The sequence below is a fragment of the Lethenteron reissneri genome, chromosome 61, assembly GCF_015708825.2.
Source record: "Lethenteron reissneri isolate LAM-NWPU_2019-01 chromosome 61, ASM1570882v1, whole genome shotgun sequence".
Taxonomy (NCBI): Eukaryota; Metazoa; Chordata; class Hyperoartia; order Petromyzontiformes; family Petromyzontidae; genus Lethenteron; species Lethenteron reissneri.
Window position 1 is genome coordinate 4,006,887 of NC_083839.1, and position 13,687 is coordinate 4,020,573.

Sequence of the window (13,687 nt, forward strand, 5' to 3'; positions counted from 1 at the left end):
CCCACGCTGGTCAGCGCGGGTTGGTGGTGAAAGCATCATCAGGTGCACTACAGTTGCAACATCAGTTTGTGTCAGCATCATCAGCTGGAATGTGCAGCGTGTCTCTCCTCCCCGTGGTCGCGTGGATTTTTCCCCTCGGGGTCCTCCGTAATTTTAAATCCTTTATATTAAGTTCGCTTGCTTGCTTACGACCGTGCAAATCTTTCGGTCGTTTTTTAACCCACTTCCCGTGATCCAATCGAGCTGACGTTTTCCACACAGACTCGTTGTGCGTGACAATTAATGTTCGTGAAATTTTTTTTCCAAAATTTTACACTTTTTAGGACAAAAATATTATATTTTATTACCAATTGCTTAATGGTGCAATGCAATCATCTGACCCATATGTGGCAGCCATCTCAAGCCAGAGGACGAGAGGACTCTAGCCGCCACGCATATAAAGGATTTATTTCAGAATCAACATCCCCGCGTTTAGAGAAGTTTGGCTACTGCGATAAATGCCCGCATGATGACAAGCCACCTCGCTGGGCTAATCGGTCGCTTCTGCAAAAAGAGCTGCATAGCTCAGTGGGCCTTACTTGGTGAAATAAAAAAAATTATTCTAGATTTGAAGCTTTCGTGACTGCAATGATTCATATTCTTAGGTTTTTTCGGTAAAGTCACGTAGGTAAAACATTTAAAAGTAAAATAAAATAAAAATCACATTCTTTTATTTTACTTTTTAATGTTTTTACCTACGTGACTTTACCGAAAAAACCTATGAAAATAAAAAATTGTTTTGTAGAAAATAATAATAGATAAACGACGTTTCGATCGCCACGCAAGCAATCGTCCTCAGGTGAGATAGAGAAACAGGCTTCTGAAACAACAAGTCCTTATACAGTGAGGGAAAAAAGTATTTGATCCCCCGGTGGCCAACTACAAGAAACGTCTGACCTCTGTGATTGCCAACAAGGGTTTTGCCACCAAGTACTAAGTCATGTTTTGCAGAGGGGGTCAAATACTTATTTCCCTCATTAAAATGCAAATAAATTTCTTACATTTTTGACATGCGTTTTTCTGGATTTTTTGTTGTTGTTATTCTGTCTCTCACTGTTCAAATAACCCTACCATTAAAATTATTGACTGATAATTTCTTTGTCAGTGGGCAAACGTACAAAATCAGCAGGGGATCAAATACTTTTTTCCCTCACTGTATATGTAGAGTCTTCTTTATATACAAGGACTTGTACTGGTAGGAACCTCATGGTTCCACCAGCCCACAGGGGATTATTGTGTCCGTCCGTCCGTCCGTGGTGCATCCAAAAATGGGAGGGGTGGGGCTGGGTGGAGAGGGGAGGGTGGGGAGGGGCTGGGTGGAGAGGGGAGGGTGGGGAGGGGCTGGGCCCGGGAGGTTGGGGCTGGGTGGGGAGGGGCTGGGTGGAGAGGGGAGGGTGGGGAGGGGCTGCGTGGGGAGGGGAGGGTGGGGTGGGGCTGGGTGGGGAGGGGCTGGTCACCCCGTGGTGCCCTTATAAAACTCAACGTTAAACCAACTCACGCCGGCTTGTGCCCGCCCTCACAGTCGGGCATATTTGCGGATACACCACGCCGCCGTTGACCCTGGCCATTGACCGAGCAACCCAACGTTACTACCAGCTCCCTCCGCAGGAATGTGTTTTTAAATCCTTATATATAATGATAATCAAAGAGTATGGATTCCTGCAGTCACGAAAGCTTGAAATGAAGAATAAAGTTTTATTTAGTTTTTCATGCCCACCAGCTTTATCATAACCAATCAGTCGCCCTTATCAAGCACTGTAGCCGGTTGTGGGATTGTGCAAAACGGCACGCGTCGTGCTGGAGAATATAAATCACGAAAGAGAGAGAAGCAGACGGAATACGTGGGAAGGAGGCGTTCTGTCAAATGATTAATTGGTGTCAGATCGGTGCAGCGAGATGACTAAAAGTAAATATAAAATAAAGAGTCTTGCACCGCCCGGGAATCGAACCCGGGTCGAAAGAATGGGAATCTTCCATGATACCGCTACACCAGCGGTGCTGATGGGGACAGCTGCACACGTTCTGCTGTCTCGTTTGTATTGTTTCGTCTCGTCTGCACTTTGTGTTGTCTGTGTCGTCTCTGTTTCTATTTCTCGTTTGTATTGTCTGTCTCGCTTGTGTTGTTCTGTCTCGCTCGTACGCCATTCGCAGCAGCAGGAGCAGCATTAGAAAGACCATCAGTTTCATTAGCAACAGCATCATCATCAGCAGCAGCAGCATCATCAGCACCAGCAGCAACATCATCATCAGCAGCATCATCATCGATAACAGCAGCATCATCATCATCAGCAGCAACAGCATTATTAGCAGCAGCACAATTAGAAAGAACACCACTGTCATTAGCAGCAGCATTAGAAAGAACATCACTTTCATCAGCAGCAGCAGCATTAGAAAGAACACCACTTTCATCATCAGCAGCAGCATTAGAAAGAACATCACTTTCAGCAGCAGCAGCAGCATTAGAAAGAACATCACTTTCATCATCAGCAGCAACATCATCAGCAGCAACATTAGAAAGAACATCACTTTCATCAGCAGCAGCAGCATCAGCAGCAGCAGCATTAGAAAGAACATCACTTTCATCATCAGCAGCAGCAGCAACATCAGCAGCAACATTAGAAAGAACATCACTTTCATCATCATCATCATCAGCAGCATCATCATCAGCAGCATTAGAAAGTACACCACTTTCATCAGCAGCATCATAATCAGCAGAAACATTAGAAAGAACACCACTTTCATCAGCAGCAGCAACATTAGAAAGAACACCACTTTCATCAGCAGCATCATAATCAGCAGCAACATTAGAAAGAACATCACTTTCAGCAGCAGCAGCATTAGAAAGAACATCACTTTCATCAGCAGCATCATAATCAGCAACATTAGAAAGAACATCACTTTCATCAGCAGCATCATCATCATCAGCAGCAACATTAGAAAGAACATCACTTTCATCAGCAGCAGCATTAGAAAGAACACCACTTTCATCATCATCAACAGCAGCATTCGAAAGAACATCACTTTCATCAGCAGCAGCAGCATTAGAAAGAACATCACTTTCATCATCAGCAGCAGCAGCAGCATTAGAAAGAACACCACTTTCATCAGCAGCAGCAACATTAGAAAGAACATCACTTTCATCAGCAGCAGCAGCATTAGAAAGAACATCACTTTCATCAGCAGCAGCAGCATCCTGTTTGGGTCTCGGCGCGGCTCTGCCGAGTCGCCCCATTGTGCTTCGCCTCAGGGGAGCCGCGTTCTGGCTCCGTGAGCCACGTGGGGGGGGGGGGGGGGGTAGCAAGTCCACGTTTCTCGAGACCCCTGCTGGACACGATGAGAACACGGGGTCACTGGGAGTCACCGCCCTTTCATTAACCTCCCATGGCATTCAAGGACATCATCATCGTGATAACACTGGTCAACACACTTTGTCTGGTACGAGGTATTCCAACGGGTTTAAGGTAAGTTTAGGGTGCTGATTCCAAATCTGGCATCAGATTTTGTCCATCACATCGGGTTTTTGGGATATCAATGATTTAATTTTCGATAAAAACTGCAGAAGAAAAATATTAAATAAATGTGGATTTATTATAAGCACACTATCCTAAAAATACAGCACCATATTTTAACACTAAAGCAGTTACTGACTCGCAACAACTTGCAATCATAAGTGGCAGAGTTAATTTCGGGTAAAATCAATGAAAATGGGGTATGCCTATAGCATAAAATGAGATGTGATAGAGCAAATCTGAGATCAGATTTGGAATCAGCACCGTGAAATTAGTCTAGAACAGCTGCAAAAGTCCAGGCCAGAAAAAATGTTTTTTGTTGTTGTTGACCAGTGTAATCATTGGACATGATCAAACCACTGCTGGATGAAGCCACTACCCCATACCCCCCCCCCCTCCGCCCCCCCCCCGCTCGCAATCCTACGACAGCAACTATCCATCGAGCACCTGTAAGTGAATCGGTCTCGGAATGAGAATCTAAGCCGGAGGAAATCCGATGAGCTGTAAAGCGTCGTCCCCATCGCCGCCTCCACCTCCTCTCGGACGCGTTCTTACCGCGCTCGCTTTGGTGGAAAACCACAAGACGCGGGTCTCTTGATTTCAGCACCACGTGGGGCAGCGGTGACGGCGGTTATCTGAAACCGGGGCCTTGTGGGACTCGCCTAGGTCGGCTCGGCCTAAACAATTAGTACCTGATTTTTTTTCTTTCGATTTAATGCTTTCGTGACTGCAGGGATTCATATTCTTGGTTCTTTCGGTAAAGTCACGTAGAAGGGAAATAATAAAAGAATAAAAATAAAAATAAAACATAATACAATAATAAAATAAGTAACTAATATATACTTTATTATATAATTATTATACAATAATAATTACATAATATAATTATTTTATTATGTTTTATTTTTATTATTTTATTATTTCCCTCCTACGTGACTTTACCGAAAGAACCAAAAAGATGAATTAGTACCTGGTGCGGTGTGTAAAACGTCCACATTGGGAAGACAAAGGCGTCCGCGCGTGGTGTTGTCGCCCACCCCCCCCCCCCCCCCCCCATAGCCTCGCTAACAGCACTTGCCCCAACAGTCTGTTCACCCGTAATACATTTCGATTTAAAGCTTCTTTCGTGACTGCAGGGATTCATCTTCTTGGTTCTTTCGGTAAAGTCACATAGAATGGAAATAATAAAATAATAAAAATAAAGCTTAATAAAATAATTCTTATTTTAAAATAAAGCATAATAAAATAATTCTTATTTTAAAATAAAGCATAATAAAATAATTCTTATTTTATTATGCTTTATTTTTATTATTTTATTATTTCCATAATAAAATAATTCTTATTTTATAATAATTCTTATTTTATTATGCGTTATTTTTATTATTTTATTATTTCCATAATAAAATAATTCTTATTTTAAAATTAAGCATAATAAAATCATCGACGTGACTTTACCGAAAGAACCACGAAGATGCACCCGTAATAAGTTTCACACGTCGGCTTTCGCCACCAGCATTATTCACAACGAAGAAGGCTTTTGGGGTTAGATCGCGTAAGAGTGAATTCCGCCTGTTAACCGCTCCACGGGAGCTCTTTGTCTTCACGACATCCATGCAACTTTATTGACACCGGTGAGACGAAGACCCGCGGCGTACCGCCTTTGACGTTCCAGGGAATTTTGTCATCGGCAGTCATCGCCAGATCGTGAGAGATGATAGCGACGGCGGGTAGGTTGGTGCGAGAGGGCGGGCGGGGGGGAGGTTTTCATCCAGCAGTGGATTGCCCATTGCAGCTGTTGCTGGCGATGCCGAAATTCTCAGACGGACATTGACAACTTGTCCATGGCGAGAATACATTCCGCTCCGAGCCGGCCCCGGCTCGATTCGGCAATGAACACGGAAACATTCCGAGACAAAGATAAAGATCCCCCCGTATAGCCTTCACAGACTGTAGGGGTAAGTGCTGTTAGCGAGCACCTATGGAGGCCAGAACGGTACACGAGGGGGTGGGTGGCCAGCACCACGCCCGACCGCCTTTGTCTCCCCAGTGGCGATGTTTACACACCGCACCAGGTACTCATTTGAGGCTGAGTCGACCTAGGGGAGGCCCAGGACCGGTTCAGATAATCGTCACTGGTGTTTGCCGTGAGCGGGAATCGAACCCGGGTCGCCAGGTTCGTAGTGCAGCGCGCTAACCACTACACCACCGCTCCCGAGACACACACACACACTTGCACACACACCTACATGCACACACACACACACTTACACACACGCGCCCCAGCGCTTACACCGGTTCCACGATTGAGCAATCAGTTAAGAACCCGGGTCGCGTGCAACCTATGCAACCTGAGCAACCATGTCACGTGCAAGCTAAGGGGCCGTCCATAAATGACGTCACGCGATTTTGGACGATTTTGACCCCCCCCCCCCGTCGCCACACGGCGTCACAAAAAGTCAGCCCCCCCCCCTTTAAATATGACGTCACAAAGCTCTGCCCCCCCCAAATAAAACATGCTTTAAATCGCTTTAAATTATTGTCATTGTAGTGCGTATTTATTAAAAAGTCTATTTAATTAAGTAGAACGTGTTGTCTATATTTATTGAAAGTTGCGCATTTTGATGTGACGTCACATTTCTCAACCCCCCACCCTCGTCACACATCGTCACAAATGTCTGACCCCCCCCCCACCCCCCAGGTGCGTGACGTCATTTATGGACGGCCCCTAAGCAACCATGTCGCGTGCAACTCAAGCAACCATGTCATGTGCAACTCAAGCAACTATGTCGCATGCAACTGAAGATTCCAAAGAACACAGGATGAGATGTTACTATCCTTTGTGCGTGCAACGTAAGTGGTGTTTGTCTCGAATGTATATTTTTCTCTGTCTCGTGTGTAATGTATGACTCGTTTGTATGGTCTTAGTCGTTTGTATTGTCTGTCTCGTTTGTATTGTTCTGTCTCGTTCGTATTGTCTGACTCGTTTGAATTGTCTGTTTCGTTTGATTTGTCTGACTCGTTTGTATTGTTCTGTCTCGTTTGTATTGTCTGACTCGTTTGAATTGTCTGTTTCGTTTGTATTGTCTGTCTCGTTTGTATTGTTCTGTCTCGTTCGTATTGTCTGACTCGTTTGAATTGTCTGTTTCGTTTGATTTGTCTGACTCGTTTGTATTGTTCTGTCTCGTTTGTATTGTCTGACTCGTTTGTATTGTCTGACTCGTTTGTATTGTCTGTTTCTTTAGTTTCGCTTTTCTCCATTGTCCTGGGCCTGTCCCGTGACGTGCCGCCAACAGCGAGTCTTCAAAATGTCACTTGGACTTGATGTGCACTCGCCTGGCACAGCGCCGCGGTGTGGTCAACGCGACTCGGTGATGAGTGGGAGCTGTCGTTAATATTGCCAAGTGTATGCACGTGTCAACGCATGTCTTTGTGCGTGGATACGATGTGTGTCAAAATAATGAGTGTATACTGTGTGATTAAAATGTAACTTCACGAACATATTAAAATAATATACAAAGCATGTGCTTGTACTATACAATGAGTATGTACCAGGCTACGTGCATGTTTAGAAGAAGGGGTCTATGAAAGGAATACCGACTATTAAATAAAAAAATGTTTGCACCGCCCGGGAATCGAACCCGGGTCGAAAGAATGGGAATCTTCCATGATACCGCTACACCAGCGGTGCTGATGGGGACAGCTACACACGTTCTGCTGTCTCGTTTGTATTGTTTTGTCTCTTTTGTATTGTCTGTTTCGTTTGTATTGTCTGTCTCGTTTGTATTGTTTTGTCTCTTTTGTATTGTCTGTTTCGTTTGTATTGTTCTGTCTCGTTTGTATTGTCTGACTCGTTTGTATTGTTCTGTCTCGTTTGTATTGTCTGACTCGTTTGTATTGTTCTGTCTCGTTTGTATTGTCTGTCCCGTTTGTATTGTTCTGTCTCGTTTGTATTGTCTGACTCGTTTGTATTGTTCTGTCTCGTTTGTATTGTCTGTCTCGTTTGTATTGTTCTGTCTCGTTTGTATTGTCTGTCTCGTTTGTATTGTCTGTTTCGTCGACCTTGTTTCTCTTGTTCGTCTCGCTTGTATTATCTGTTTCTTGTCTTGCTTGTGTTTCTTGTTTGTATTGCCTGTCTCCTTTGTATTGTGTCTCGTTTTTATTGTCTTTCTCGTTTGGATTGTTTACCCCTGTTTCGTTTGTATTATTTTCATATTGTGTATACATTCTGTTTATATTATTTGTGTATATATTGTGTGGAAACTCTCTTGTGTGTGTATGTTGCGTGTATATTGTGTGTATACTGTGTGTAAATTCTACGTGTACATGTCTGTGTCTCGTTTGTATTGTTTAGCCCTGTCTCGTTGTCTACGTGCAATTCGCTCTGGGCCTGTCCCGTGACCTCCTGCCAGCAACGAGCCGTCACCACTTCAGCTGGCCTGCATGTGCACCTAGCCGGGCACAGCGTCGGGATGGCATCAGCGCCACTTAGTGGCAAATGGCAGTGATTGTTGTTATGGCGGCGATATTTGTGTAAATGCATATGTGCACGTGCCTATATGTGCAATATGTGTGATTAAAGTTTTACTTCAAGAACTTACCATATTATTCAATGGTGTGATTATACTGTTCACTGAGTATGTACCAGGCTACGTGCGTGTTTCTAAAGTGGGGACTAACTATTATTATAAAACAACATGTTTGCACCGCCCGGGAATCGAACCCGGGTCGAAAGAATGGGAATCTTACATGATACCTCTACACCAGCGGTGCTGATGGGGAAACTCAACACGTTCTGCCGTCTCGTTTGTATTGTTTTGTCTCTTTTGTGTAAAAAAAGAATAATAACAATAAAATAATAAAAATGTGAATAAAGTAACAATTATAAAAAAAATATCACGACGTTTCGATCGCAACACAAGCGGTCGTCATCAGGTTGTTGTTTTTTACTCGTTTGTATTGTCTGTCTCCTTTGTTTTGTGTATCTCGTTTGTATTGTCTGATTCCATTGTATTGTTTGCCTTGTTTGCATTGTGTGTCTCCTTAGTATTGTCTGTATCGTCTGTATTGTTTTGTCTCGTTCATCTTCTTCGTCTCGTTGCCTCCGTTTCGCTCGTTCTGGACCTGGGACTGTCCCGTGACTTCCCGCCAGCAGCGAGTCTTTACAACTAGATGTGCACTTCTCCTGGCACAGCGCCGTCGTCTAAGCAACGCGAGTCTGTGCGAAATGCCAGATATTGACATTGCGGTGGGTGTACGCGCGTGTAAATGTGTACTTGCTTGTATGCTGTGTATTTGTGTGTGCAGTGGGCACTTGTTAGTTTACAATGTAACTACACAAATTAAATTTCGATTTAAATTTCGATGTAAAGCTTTCGTGACTGCAGGGATTCATCTTGGTTTTTTCGGTAAAGTCACGTAGAAGGGAAATAATAAAATAATAAAAATAAAACATAATAAAATAATTCTCACGACGTTTCGGCTATAACGCAAGCAGCCGTCTTCAGGTGAAGAATGAGACTGCCAAGCTCGACGGCTGCTTGCGTTGTAGCCGAAACGTCGTGAGAATTATTTTCTTATGTTTTATTTTTATTATTTTATTACTTCCCTTCTACTCGAATTACTTTACCTAATGTGCTCTTGGGTGTTTTACTCCACACTGAGTATGTACCAGGCTACGTGCATGTTGAAAAGAAGGGGTCTATGAAGGGAATACCGACGACTATTAAATAAAAATAAGTTTGCACCGCCCGGGAATCGAACCCGGGTCGAAAGAATGGGAATCTTCCATGATACCGCTACACCAGCGGTGCTGACGGGGACAGCTACACACGGTCTGCTGTCTCGTTTGTATTGTTCTGTCTCGTCTGCACTTAGGGTTGTCTGTGTCGTCTCTGTTTTCATTTCTCGTTTGGTTTGCTTGCTTCGTTAATATTGTGTGTATTGTTCGTATTGTCTATTTCGTTTGTATTGTATGTCTCGTTTGGATTGTCTTTCTCGTTTGGATTGTTTACCCCTGTTTCGTTTGTATTATTTTCATATTGTGTGTACATTGTGTGTATGCTGTGTGTACAGATAGTCCCTGAGTTACGATGGTCCGACTTACGAAATTTCGTTCTTACGATGGCGATACGACAAAATTGTAATATATTTTAAATTTCGCGCTGCAGGAAAACGCAGCAGCAACACGTTCAATGCATGTTGAATGTTTTTTTATTAACAGATTGGGTTGTTTCCTGAAAAAAACTTTTATTACATTGCAGTTCATGTAGGAAGGCTAAGAATTTACCTGGGTTCTTTTTTACTTCACATTTTATCGTGCAATACAGTATTGTAATAAATAAATACATACAGTATATGGTTTATACAGTACGGTACTATAAATTGCTCTTTTGCTTAATTATCGCGATTCTTTAAGACTTCTGGGTAGGCTAGGCCATCTTCGACTTACGATATTTTTGACTTACGATGGGGTCGTCGTAACGCATCTCCATAGTAAGTAGAGGACTACCTGTATACGGTGTGTATGTTGTGTGTACATTGTGTGTATGCTGTGTGTCTACTGTGTGTATGTTCTGTGTGTACATGTCTCTGTCTCGTTTGTATTGTTTAGCCCTGTCTCGTTGTCTACGTGCAATTCGCTCTGGGCCTGTCCCGTGACCTCCTGCCAGCAACGAGCCGTCACCACTTCAGCTGGCCTGCATGTGCACCTAGCCGGGCACAGCATCGGGATGGCATCAGCGCCACTTAGTGGCAGATGGCAGTGGTTGTTGTTGTTGCGGCTATATGTGTACGTTCCTGCACATGTGCACGTGCCTATGGGGGGTAAAATTAATCCGTGTACATGCATGTTTAAAATGTAACTTCACGCAATGGCGGAGCCAGGATTTTCAGGTCCGGGGGGGGGGGGGGCAACCCCTCCAGCAATGAAAAATGATAGAGGAGTTGTTTGTAAGTAAGGAGTTGTCCCTTGCTTATTTATTCGACGCGTGTGCGGCGATGGCCGAATTCGAACCGCGACAAAACAATACAAACGAGGCAGCAGAACGTGTGCAGCTGTCCCCATCAGCACCGCTGGTGTAGCGGTATCATGGAAGATTCCCATTCTTTCGACCCGGGTTCGATTCCCGGGCGGTGCAAGCATGTTTTTGTTTTATAGTTGTCGGTATTCCCTTTATAGACCAATTATTTTCAACATGCACGTAGCCTGGTACATACTCAGTGTGTAGTAAAATACCCAAGAGCACATTAGAAAAGTTAAACAAACACATAGGCACTCTCTCTGTGTGTCTCTGTGTTATCTCTCTCCTTTTGTGTCTGTCTATGTGTCTCCGGTTCTGTGTTTAATCTCTCTTTTAAATGTTTCAATATTTGGAAGAATGTAATCAACCAGGTAGGGTATTGACTGTTATGTTAGCCGACTCTCTGTGTTGTATGGCATTATATTTCTAAGTTTACTAGGTTTTGTTTTCTCTTTCATTTATACCTGATGACTGCTTGTGTTGCAATCGAAACGTCGTATGCTATTATACAGGTAGGAAACAATGTTCCACACTGCCCACCAGGGATTTGTTGTCTGTCTGACTGTCTGTCGTGCCTTTGGGAGGAGGGTCAGGGGAGGGGCCTAGGGGAGGGTGGGGGGGGAGGTAAGGGGAGGGGCCTAATCAAGGGGGAGGGGCCAATAGTGAAGGGGGCTGGCTACCTGGCTGGCTGCCTGGCTACCTCAAGTCAAGTTATCTTTAATACAGGTAGGAACAACAGGTTCCACACTGCCCACCAGGGATTATGTGTCTGTCTGTCGTGCATATTTGTCTGTCGTGCACGAATGCGCTGCCCAACCAAGTTCCTACCTGCCCACTCCGAAGGAACGTGTTTTAATTTAATATTTTATCTTGCTACCGTGACTTTACCGAAAGAACCAAAGAGTGAGACGAACAATACAAAGGAGACAGACAATACAAACGAGTATAAAAGAAAACAACCTGATAACGACCGCTTGTGTTGCGATCGAAACGTCGTGATATTTGAAACATTTTTACTCACTTTATTCTCATTTTTATTATTTTATTGTTATTTTGTTTTCTTTCTACGCGACTTTACCGAAAGAACCAAAGAATATGAGACATACAATACAAAAGAGACGAAACAATACAAACGAGACGGACAATACAATCGAGTCAGAACAATGCAAAATAGACAAAACAATACAAACGAGACAGCAGGCCGTGTGTAGCTGTCCCCATCAGTACCGCTGGTGTAGTGGTAGCATGGAAGATTCCCATTCTTTCGACCCGGGTTCGATTCCCGGGTGGTGCAAGAATGTTGTTTTATAATTATCTTTAGTTCCATTAAAGACCCCACGTTAGAAACACGCACGTAGCCTGGCACATACTCTTGTACAGTACAAGCACATGGTGGCATAATATTTTTTTTTATTGTTCGTGAAGTTAGATTTTAAACACGCATGTACACACGTCATTTTTGCGCCCGTGGGCACATGCACATGTGCAGGTACATACACATATAGCCGCAACAACAACAACAATCACTGCCATCCGCCACTAAGTGTCGCTAATGCCATCCCGACGCTGTGCCCAGCTAGGTGCACATGCAGGCCAGCTGAAGTGGTGAAGGCTCGTTGCTGGCAGGAGGTCACGGGACAGGCCCAGAGCGAATTGCACGTAGACAACGAGACAGGGCTAAACAATACAAACGAGACAGAGACATGTACACACATAACATACACACAGTATACACAGAGTATACACACAATATACACACAATATGAAAATAATACAAACGAAACAGGTGTAAACAATACGAACCAGAAAGACAATACAAACGAGTCAGAACAATACAAACGAGTCAGAGAATACAAAGGAGACAGACAATTTTAACGAGTCAAGCAAACCAAACGAGAAATAAAAATAGAGACGACACAGACAACACAAAGTGCAGACGAGACAAACAATAGAAACAAGGTCGACAAAACAAACAATACAAACGAGGCAGAACAATACAAACGAGACAGACAATACAAACGAGACACACAATTCAAACCAGACTAACTATACAAAGGAGACAGACAATACAAATGAGACACACAATTTAAACAATACAAAGGAGACAGACAATACAAATGAGACACACAATTTAAACAATACAAAGGAGACAGACAATACAAATGAGACACACAATTTAAACAATACACAGGAGACAGAAAATACAAATGAGACACACAATTTAAACAATACAAAGGAGACAGACAATACAAATGAGACACACAATTTAAACAATACAAAGGAGACAGACAATACAAATGAGACACACAATTTAAACAATACAAAGGAGACAGACAATACAAATGAGACACACAATTTAAACAATACAAAGGAGACAGACAATACAAATGAGACACACAATTTAAACAATACAAAGGAGACAGACAATACAAACGAGTAAAAAAACAACCTGATGACGACTGCCTGCGTTGCGATCGAAACGTCGTGATATTTTTACTCACTTTATTCACATTTTTATTATTTTATTGTTATTATTTTTTCGTTCTACGTGACTTCACCAAGAAGACCATAGAATATGAAACAGACAATACAAACGAGGCAGCAGGCCGTGTGTAGCTGTCCCCATCAGCACCGCTGGTGTAGAGGTATCATGGAAGATTCCCATTCTTTCGACCCGGGTTCGATTCCCGGGCGGTGCAAGAATCTTGTTATATGATAATCTTTAGTCCTTTTATAGACCCCCACGTCATAAACACGCACGTAGCCTGGCACATACTCAGTGTACAGTACAAGCACATGGTGGTATAATGTATCTAATTCTTCGTGAAGACGGCTACTTGCGTTGTGGCCGAAACGTCGTGAGAATTATTTTATTATGTTTTATTTTTTATTATTTTATTACTTCCCTTCTACGTGACTTTACCGAAAGAACCAAGAAGAAAAAAACGTAGAGTTTAAATGTTCCGAAATCTCCCGGCCGCTGTACAACCAGCAGTGTGAATGAATAAACGACCGTCATACTCTCTGATTCTTTCGGCAAAGTCACGTAGGTATAAAATAAAATCACGACGTTTTGATTGCAACACCACAAGCAATCATCATCAGGTGGGAAAACCACAG

At 43.2% G+C, this 13,687-nt stretch overlaps 7 non-coding genes across 7 annotated transcripts; 3 read left to right on the forward strand and 4 right to left on the reverse strand.

The window, feature by feature from the left end:
• Positions 1-1,967: 1,967 nt before the first annotated feature.
• On the reverse strand, positions 1,968-2,038 carry TRNAG-CCC (transfer RNA glycine (anticodon CCC)). Its single transcript has one exon. It is a non-coding gene; the product is annotated as a tRNA-Gly (tRNA).
• Positions 2,039-7,165: 5,127 nt separating this feature from the next.
• On the reverse strand, positions 7,166-7,236 carry TRNAG-CCC (transfer RNA glycine (anticodon CCC)). The gene has a single exon. It is a non-coding gene; the product is annotated as a tRNA-Gly (tRNA).
• A 1,011-nt stretch (positions 7,237-8,247) lies between these two features.
• TRNAG-CCC (transfer RNA glycine (anticodon CCC)) lies at positions 8,248-8,318 on the reverse strand. The gene has a single exon. It is a non-coding gene; the product is annotated as a tRNA-Gly (tRNA).
• A 969-nt stretch (positions 8,319-9,287) lies between these two features.
• On the reverse strand, positions 9,288-9,358 carry TRNAG-CCC (transfer RNA glycine (anticodon CCC)). The gene has a single exon. It is a non-coding gene; the product is annotated as a tRNA-Gly (tRNA).
• A 1,255-nt stretch (positions 9,359-10,613) lies between these two features.
• TRNAG-CCC (transfer RNA glycine (anticodon CCC)) lies at positions 10,614-10,684 on the forward strand. The gene has a single exon. It is a non-coding gene; the product is annotated as a tRNA-Gly (tRNA).
• Positions 10,685-11,790: 1,106 nt separating this feature from the next.
• On the forward strand, positions 11,791-11,861 carry TRNAG-CCC (transfer RNA glycine (anticodon CCC)). Its single transcript has one exon. It is a non-coding gene; the product is annotated as a tRNA-Gly (tRNA).
• A 1,334-nt stretch (positions 11,862-13,195) lies between these two features.
• Positions 13,196-13,266, forward strand: TRNAG-CCC (transfer RNA glycine (anticodon CCC)). The gene has a single exon. It is a non-coding gene; the product is annotated as a tRNA-Gly (tRNA).
• The last annotated feature ends 421 nt before the right edge of the window (positions 13,267-13,687 follow it).